Source organism: Notothenia rossii (assembly GCF_949606895.1).
Source record: "Notothenia rossii genome assembly, chromosome: 2".
Classification (NCBI taxonomy): Eukaryota; Metazoa; Chordata; class Actinopteri; order Perciformes; family Nototheniidae; genus Notothenia; species Notothenia rossii.
The window spans coordinates 14338923-14347588 of NC_136904.1; positions in this window are offsets into that span (position 1 = coordinate 14338923).

Below are 8666 nucleotides of genomic sequence, written 5' to 3' on the forward strand. Positions count from 1 at the left end.
GTTTTCGTTAAAGTTTAGTTTGGGACATTCTGAACTACAGCCCATCATTCGGCTGTGGCTGAGAGAAAGAGCTGTTGTCTTTGAGACAGAAGGTGGTGGGTTCAATCCCAGCTGTGCAGTTATCATGGTGATTAGTGTGTATTGTGCTGCTTGTTAAATGTGTGCGTGATCTCACTGCTATAGCGGAGAAGAGTTACAAAATCAAAGTTCTCAAATCTGTTGGAAATCGCATCCCTTACACTCCTGCTACTGAGTTTAGTAGCAAAACCTTTAATAGCAACGCCATTTTGTATGATAATAAACATTTATATCTGGCTCTTGAGGGCTCTGAAGTGAAGTGTGCTTCTTGTGCAAAATATATAAATCAAAGTCAATTAAAGTTTATTTTTCAGCCCGATATCACAAATTGTACTTTTGTCTCAGGGGGTTTAAGGTTTATACAGAACTTTAATATGCCGGAAATTCCCGGTGCTGTGTTTCTCCTTGCACTGTGTAAACATTGACACAAAGCTTCCAAATAAAAGTGGGACTGGTCTGAGGAACTGAAATAAAATATGATAGCAGCTCAAAGACAGTGTTAAAGACATGTGCACTTGTTGAAACTTTCAGAGCAATTGAAAGTACATTTGTTATAAATGTTGTCGTATCCACTGAAAACAAAGCTAACAAGCACAACAACATATTGTGAAACACGCACAGACACATAAATCAATAAATATATAAATGTAAGTGAAAAATCAATGTAGAAAAACATTAAAGGTATATAATGTGTGTTCTATTTTATTCTCAACTTATATTTATTTATTTACTTATACATTCATTTATTTATTTCCATATTTATAAAAATGTTCTTGTGTTTATTTATCCTGTATTTATTTCCACATTTTTTTCCTCATTTTTATTCCTGTCTTTATGTTTTACTTATGTCATGTTCCATCCTCCATACCTGTGTGCTCGTTATCACATCAAAGCAAGAGCTATAGTTGGGCGTTCATTGTTTTCAGAACACGTTGGTGGTCCAGAGGTCGATGCATTGGTTTTAAATGCAGGCGCTCGAAGTTCAACACCCGGAAGAGGTACATATTTTCTCTTCTGGAGAAATTGTCGCCCATGGTCATGGAAGTAACTAAACTAAGTTTACTCTGTAAGTACAATTTGTCAAGCTTGTACTTTACTTGAGTATTTTCCTGCTATGCTAATTTCTATTCCCCACTAAATTCCCTAAAGGGAAATAAAGTAATTTTACTCAAAAATTAAACTAGTGGAATATAGGAATAACTCTATAAGTCACAAAATAATCAAAAATAATTAAGTATTTTATAACAAAGCAATCAAAACTTTGTTTGTCTACAACAATAAAATGCTACTTGGTGCAACAATTGTATCCAGAAATGTCAGATGTATAAATATAATTATATACAAACATAAAGGCATTTTTTCTGCACATTGATTACATTTAATTTATATACTTTAATTACATTTTACTTTTGAATGCAGGATTTGTACTTGCTAATTTAGTATTTTAGTAATGTATTGGTACTGGTACTCGTTCTCAAGTTAGGCATATGAAAAGCCTACTTCTTCCACAGCTGATTACAGGTGTCGGTACCAGATGTGTTCGGGGTACCATATGTGTTCGGGGGCCGTATCTTACCAATGACGTCACGCATTGTACGCATTGTGATTGGCTGTACGGTAATTTACCCAGGGGTGCTCGGGGGCAAATCACATCTACAGATCATGACGAACCGAATTGAATTATTCCTATGCTCCTAGCGTGTGAAAATGTTTGTGAAAAACATGTTAAAAAAACATGAAAACGGAGCAATGGCTGTACGGCAACTCAAGAGGACCATCATACACGGTCAAATTCCGAACATTTAAACATAGCCTACACTTCATTCTTTACTTTGTCCGTTATTATATGTAGAAGATGAACTACCTCTCTGAAAGGTCCCAATGTGTTCATTTTGATGGGCTGTTTTCTGAGCAAGGCCGGATTAGTACCTCCAGGGGCCCCTGGGCACTGAGCACTCATGGGCCCACCCCCAACCCACGTACCAACAAGTAACACAACGCCTACTAAATCCTACCAACATGACCAATATTTAGAATTTTCAGTCAATCTGGCATGTCAAATCGCACACCTATTTGTCAAAAGCAGGGATGGAGCCACATAGTTCAACCAAAGTAGGTCTAGCCTTTTGCCCTTTCAGTCAAAAATCACAAGACAAAGATACAATGGATAAGATCTCAAGACAGTGTATGGCTCAAGAAGACCTAGGTAATATCAATCAAAACCTCAGAACAGCACCCCACTTAATGCCAACATATGACTGGCTGGCTGTACAAGTACACGAGGAGTTCTATTTGTCACAAACACAGAGAGTTACAAAAGTAAAATATGTAGTGAAATTGTGTAGTTGCTCAAGGGTGGGGCTGTGATTCGGCTATACACCTCCTCCGCGTAGTAATAAAGTTGAGCGCATACATAGTGAGACCTACAGTACAGAGACCTACAGTAATTTGAGCCTATGGAAAAGCTGTGTTATTTATGGCGAAGAGTGAGTGTCATTTAAAACAATGTATGATGAGAGAGGTTGTGCCCGAAAAAAGAAAAAAAAAGATTTTTTTATCTTGTCACTGAGGGCTCTCTTTGCTCAAGGGCCCCTGGGCACTTGCCCAGGTTGCCCATATGGTTATTCCGGCCTTGCTTCTGAGTGGTTAAACATCACTAATGATTTTCTGACTTCTGACTGCTTTGGATATATAATTACACCACAATAAGGTTTTACTATCACAGTGCACTGAGATTTGTGACAAACTGTAAAGCACTTAGGCATCACTGTACACTAAACCAAGTTGGTTTTGCCATCACTTACTGTTCTGAGGCTCAGTCACTGGTACATTTTCATTTACAAAACCATGTTGGATAAAGTACCATCTTATATCTGCTCCCTGATCTCTTGGCAAATTGAAAGTACTTATTGCCTGAGAACTCATGCTTTGGTTTTATTAAATGAGCCAAGTGCTAGGACTGTCTTAGGGAAAAAAGCTTTTAGATGTGCAGCTCCACTAACTTGGAACAGTCTGCAAAAAGAATGTAAAATGACCAAGCTGGTACCACAACATGTTTTTAAAGCTCGGTTGGATGCTCCACAGTCAGATGCTGTTGGTACCTGTACATGTGGATAGATATGTAAATTGTAATCCCTGTAATTTTTGCTGTATGATGTCCTTTTGTTGTTCTGTTGTTTATGTTTTTATGTCTTCATGTGGAACCTACTGCTGCAGGTCTCCCTTGAAAAATAGATCATTGATCTCAATCGGCTTTTACCTGGATAAATAAAGGTTTTGAATTGAATGTCGAGCATTAACTGCAAGTCACTCAAATGCATAAACTGGAGAATAATTATGTTACGAGTATTACAGAAAACATATCCAAGTGTAACAAACATCCAGTATTAACCTTACTGTTTTTTACTAACAGTAACCAACTAATAATTTTCATAAATTGCATATTTATTCCAAACTCACAATATATATATATATATATATATATATATATATATATGTGTAATAAAAACATAATGCACAATGGTACACAGTATCCAAACTCTTTAGGCACTGGTCAGAGGCATTCATGTAAAGCAGATCACCAGAATCCAATACTGGTAAAAACGTTGCAGAGATCAAATGTTTCCTTGTCTGAAAGGAGAAACCTAATTTTAAAACAACATTTTCAGTGTGTGACTTGAAAGATAAGTTCTGATCAATAATAAAACCTAGATATGTGTATGTAGTGACCCTCAATGTCAATGTCAGTCCCTTGAACAGTACAAATGTTGGGGAGAAAATAAGTTAACTTTTTGCCATTTGAGAATATCATGAGTTTAGAGTTGTCTGCATTTAATACTAACTTGAGTTGAGATAAATGGGATGGAATAACATCAAAGGCAGACTGGAGGAAATCAAGACTTTGCTCTATAGAAGAGGATGAACAATAAATAACAGTATCATCTGCATAAAAATGGAAACAGCATTTGAAAAATTATTAGAGATTATTTAAATACAGTATATGGTGAAATTATTGGTCCTAATATGGAACCTTGGCGCACACCCTTTCAAATCAAATCAATCAAATCAAGTTTTATTTATATCGCACATTTATAAACGATTTTTGGTCGAGCCAAAGTGCTGTACAAATAATAAAAATACCCTAGAGTAAAGACATTTTACAGCTAATACAACAGCAGTTTGTTCAGAATATCAGTATGAGAAGAAAACGACACCCTCTGTCCTTAGACCCTCACATCGTACAAGGAAAGACTTCCAGAGAAAACCCACAGTTTAAAGGGAAAAATGTGAGAAACCTCGGGGAGAGCAACAGAAGAGGGATCCCTCTCCCAGGACGGACAGACGTGCAATAGATGCCGTGTGTACATCGAAGAGATAATACATTATAGAGCATAACGACCGAATGTTAGGAAATGCATGTGTCTATAATAAGAGGATGAATCCACGAAGATGTCAACAATCCTGTGGGAGCCTTCAGGGAGGCAGCACGACGAGACCCAGGCAGGACCGCAGAGACAGGTTCAGCCTCGACCCGAAGTCCAGGACTTAATCCAGAACTCAGGATAGAAGATCCAGGATGCGGGACCACAGCAAGAGGATCAGCCTCGACTCAAGATCCCCGCGTCGATATAGACACAAAAGAAGAAACATTTGGCTGGGTTAATCGGAACATGAGAATACACAGATTCAGACAGACAGAAGGAAGAACAAGCACTCCCTTTGGAGTGATTTTTTTTAAATATTGAAGTTAAATGCATCAATCTGGTGCACTTTGAGAGCAAAATGAAGAGGTATATGGATACCTCTCAACATCCATATGAAACAACTGTAAACAGATTTACTTTGTCTTTATGGATTCGATTGTGGACTTGATTGTGATTGCTGCACATTATCCCTTACTTAATAAATACTTTTTTTGATAATCTATTATATAGACAAGTATATCATATTGATATATAATATATAATTTAGTGATAATATATAATATAATCAAATATAACAATCAAAACGAAATAGGTAGTATTAAGTATTAGGGCTAAGAAAATATTGTACATGTGAAATAGTTGTATGTATTGATTTAAATTGACATGCATTCGCTCAGAAAAATAGTCCGTTGTTACTGTTTGAACTAACGTCCCAACGGCACTGAACATATTACATATTACCTACCATATTACGTTATATACTTCTTACCTTCGATTTCTCTTATTCTTCTCCTCATTCGTCTGTTTTTCTTCAAGTTTGTATTGTATTTCTTCAAGTTTTTTATCTTGTTGGTCGAATGCACTTAAGCGTCAGCTAAATGCAATGTAATGTAATGATCAAAAAACCCCTCTATATTCTCTAGAGTCTAGACAGCGTGGGTAAATTACCGTACAGCCAATCACAATGTGTGACGTCATTGACGTCATTACGTCGTGACGTCGTACGTCGTGACGTCACTGGTAAGAGACGGACCCCGAACACATATGGTACCCCGAACACATCAGGGTTGCGTTCCAATAGTCCATTTAGCTTAGGAACCTTCCTAACCACGTGAAATGACCCGGAAGTATGTCAGTGGCAGCCATGATAAGTGCCGTTCCAATTCTCCAAATGAAAGGAAAGGAGGTTTCAAACTTCCTTTATAACCTCCTTTAGCTTAGGAACCACTGGACCTCCCTAACCGAAAGGAGAGGAGAAAATGCTGCCCCACAATGCCTTGCAACCGCAGCATTTGCGTCACATAACAGTCGGCCGTTCACGGAAACAAACGATTATGACGGAGAAATTATATCATGAAAGTTACAGTGCTTATTAAGCTTTTTAAAATGTATGTGGTAACTTTCCAAAGTGCTTTGTTTTGAACGTTCATCAGTATTATAATCAAAAAGAGAAATATGAACGTTAGTTTTTACTGAAATGATCAAATAAAGTCAACATTTCACTGAGCTGTGTGGGGTTTGTTCAACTTTTAAAAGATGTTTGAATGGCGATGTACACAGTGATAGGTGTTAAGGACTAACGTTTATAATAAATACATTTGTATTGATTTTAAGATATTTTCATACAATCATAAGTATTGGGATCATTTGTATTAATGTGGACCGGAGGGAGAGGGTGACGAGCATAAATTTCACTTTCCTTTTTTATTTCAATTCCAACTTTGGTCATGAAGAATATGTTTCTCTGTTGTCCACGTTCATAAAGCATAAAACAACAGCATCAGAGCACGGTGCAGAGTCTCTAGATGAGTTTACAGTAGTCCCTCGTTCTTATTAAACATCCATGTTGTAGTCAGCTGTATAGAACACTGTAGTTTCCATAGTTTCACCACAGTAGCAGACGCACACAATGACGTCCGCTGGCGCATCATAAACACGTCAGATAGTGAAAGTGCATTCGGATTCTCTAAAGTACCGCAGTCTCTTCTCCTAAGTTCTTTTGAATTCTCCTATCCACTATCCCTTAACCCCGTGACGTTTCACTCAGAGGTTAAGGAATAGGAGATAGAGTTAGAATTTAGGAGCTGATTTTTGGATTATCGGAACGCAACCCTGGTACCGACACCGGTAATATTCCCTCCTCTGTTGCTCTCCCTGAGGTTTCTCCCATTTTTCCCTTTAAACTGTGGGTTTTCTCTGGAAGTTTTTCCTTGTACGATGTGAGGGTCTAAGGACAGAGGGTGTCGTATTGTCATACTGATATTCTGTACAAACTGTGAAGTCCACTGAGACAAATGTAACATTTGTGATATTGGGCTATATAAATAAACATTGATTGATTGATTGATTGAATATTCTTGCTTCTGGGTTGCGTTCCAATAGTCCGGCCCATTCCCAAACCGCCCCCTACACCCTACCCCTCCGTTTGCGCGTTCACGCGGAGGATCCCCCATATTGAGGGCTGTTCCAAAGCAACGAGTGTGGAGCAGTGTGGAGGGGGAGTGGGCTATCAAGCCCTCAAACAGCGAGTCTGCAGCGGTGCTGACTTGAGACCGGTCGTCTCTACCTGACCGGAGTAACGCTGTGTGTCCGTCTGGAAACAAGCTGTTAACAAGTAGTTCCAGCAAACATCCACTGCTAAATTACGATTTTAACAACCTCATGATAACCTCATGTTTTTTTAATTTAGGATCATACCTGTGTTTAGTCTAGAAAAAGGTAAATGTGTGTATTTTATTATAAAGTTGTGTATATTTACAGACCGTTGCAAAAACGAAGAAGCTTATAAACATCAGGTTTAAAACTAAGAGAGCTTTGAAACACAATGAAAGATGTTTGGACTTTTATTTGAGTTATACATGTAAACTTTTTGTCTAAGAGATGCTGATTTGAAACCGTTGTTAGAATATAATTCCTTTATTGTCATCGCACCAGGTACAACGAAATTAGTTAGGCAACATACAGTTACGGCATTTCCTGTTTCTGCCGGAGAGAGGGGAGGCCGTCCCAAAGCTTGCTGCTGTATTTACTCCCTCCATCTGACAGGAGGGGGCCTCGTTGAGCTGCGAGTGTGGCTACAGACGGAGTTCACTCCGTCACGGAGGGGTAGGGTCGAGGGAGTGGTTTGGGATCTAGCCTCCATTTAGCTTAGGAACCTTCCTAACCAAGTGAAATTACCCGGAAGTACGTCAGTGGCAGCCATGTTAAGTGCCGTTCCAATTCTCCAAATGAAAGGAAAGGAGGTTTCAAACTTCCTTTATAACCTCCTTTAGCTTAGGAACCACTGGACCTCCCTAACCGAAAGGAGAGGAGAAAATGCTGCCCCACAATGCCTTGCAACCGCAGCATTTGCGTCACATAACAGTCGGCCGTTCACGGAAACAACCGATTATGACGGAGAAATTATATCATGAAAGTTACTTATTAGCATTTTAAAACGTATGTGGTGCCAAAGTGCTTTGTTTTGCACGTTCATCAGTATTATAATCAAAAAGAGAAATATGAACGTTAGTTTTTACTGAAATGATCAAATTAAGTCAACATTTCACTCAGCTGTGTGGAGTTTGTTCAACTTTTAAAAGATGTTTGAATGTTGATGTACACAGTGATAGGTGTTAAGGACTAACGTTTATAATAAATACATTTGTAATTGATTTTAAGATATTTTCATAGTTCATACAATCATACGTGGATAATTTGTATTAATGTGGACCGGAGGTCATGAAGAATATGTTTCTCTGTTGTCCACGTTCATAAAGCAACAGCATCAGAGCATGGTGCAGAGTCTCTAGATGAGTCCCTCGTTCTTATTAAACATCCATGTTGTAGTCCGTTGTATAGAGAACACTGTAGTTTCCATAGTTTCCCCACAGCAGCAGCAGACGCACAAAATGACGTCCGCTGGCGCATCATAAACACGTCGGATAGTGAAAGTGCATTCGGATTCTCTAAAGTACCGCAGTCTTTTCTCCTAAGTCCTTTTGAATTCTCCTATCCACTATCCCTTAACCCCGTGACATTTCACTCAGAGGTCAAGGAATAGGAGATAGGGTTAGAATTTAGGAGCTGATTTTTGGATTATCGGAACGCAACCCTGGTGCATATCTATCCCTTCTATTTCTATGTCACGCTCGTGAACACACTTCCTCGCAAGCGCGCGCCCGG